Here is a 1587-nt window from a genome sequence, read left to right as displayed (position 1 = left end):
GTTGTATTCTTCACTTTCCCATGGTCTTCTGGTTCCTATATCCTCATGTCATGTTTTAATATCTTTCAGGGTCCTTCTGTCAGCAATTATTGAAGGTCCTCATTGGCAAAGACATAATTCTGAAGGAGCTTAGATGCACAACTTTAGCTCCTTGTATCAGTGGATCTTATATTTGGCACAGAAATAGAATTTATGTAGTAATGTAAGAGTTCTTCAGTTTTCTGAAAAACCAAGAGAGACTTTCCCCCCGGCTCAACACTGCCTTTTTAAAGGGGTAGTTTTTGAAAAGTATGTGATGGAATGAGGTCAAAAAGGGAATATTTTGAGGCATTATAATTGTGGCATTAATTTAATTTTTAAGAGAACAGGAGGTTGTGCCCACACCTATGCTGTGTGAGCTTGGCCTCCTGTTTTATGGAAAATAGGGTTGAATTTTATATGAGGAATGAGCCTCATTAAACCTCTAGATGTTCCTTTCAGCGTGCCATCAGTCTCTGAGGATGTTGTTTGATCAGGCATATTTCCATATTTGGGGATAGAATAGTCTAACATGCCTAATAATTTTTTAGCAAAAATGCACAGGCTTGGAGCATACTATCTTTCCTTCATTGAGATCTACCATATTCTCTCCTCAGCTAGCAAATGGTATTTATAAATATTCCCTTCCTCACTGTTCTTAAAAACTAAGAGTTTTATATTTTTTCTCCCCCGTGATTCAAGAAATAGTTGAGCATAATAAGCTCGCATTCTTTACTGTTGCAGTGTATATTTTTTTAGAAGCAATATGTAGAGGCCACTTCTGTGGATGTTAGAGAGAAATTAAATTAAATGAGATGAGTGTGCCACTGTCCTGGTGTTCTAAGCACAACTGAAGAAGCAATGAGCCCCTGAACTAAAGACCCACACAAAAAGAACTGTTTACTTCTTCACAACATGGATCAGCACTGTTCTTTGAAAAGAAGACATTTCTTGCCTTTCCTCTCCCCTCCCCTAGCATCTTACCCAGGTATCATGATGCTGGTGACAAAAGGAAGCAGATCTTTTGTGTTATCATTTTAAGAAAGACTCTAGTTTAGAGGAACATCTTTTTGTCCTTCCCATTGGGCTTGCCTTCCCTTTTAATCTGCACACCATTATTAACTACACCTTACCCAACTAATACAGGAGTATTACAGCTATCCATTGGACTGAGCACAAGGTCCCCAATGAAGGAGCTAGAGAAAGGACCCAAGGAGCTGAAGGGTTTGCAGCCCCTTATTACAAACAGAAATATGAACTAACTAGTACCCTCAGAGCTTCCAGGAACTAAACCGACCAAAGAGTACACATGGCAAGACTCATGGCCCCAGCTGCATACATAGCAGAGGATGGCCAAGTTGGACATCAAGGGGAGGAGAGGCCCTTGGCCCTGTGAAGGTTCTATGCCCCAGTGTAGGGGAATGCCAGAGCCAGTAAGCAAGAGAGGGTGGGGTGGTGAGCAGGGGGGAAGGGGAGGGAAAATAGCGGTTTGTTTTAGTTTTGTTTTATTTAATTTTCTTTTCTTTTTTCTTTTTTCTTTTTCTTTTCTCTTTTTTTTCTTTTTTCTTT

This window comes from Mastomys coucha, unplaced genomic scaffold (genome assembly GCF_008632895.1).
Source record: "Mastomys coucha isolate ucsf_1 unplaced genomic scaffold, UCSF_Mcou_1 pScaffold12, whole genome shotgun sequence".
NCBI lineage: Eukaryota > Metazoa > Chordata > Mammalia > Rodentia > Muridae > Mastomys > Mastomys coucha.
This window is presented reverse-complemented; position numbering follows the sequence as displayed.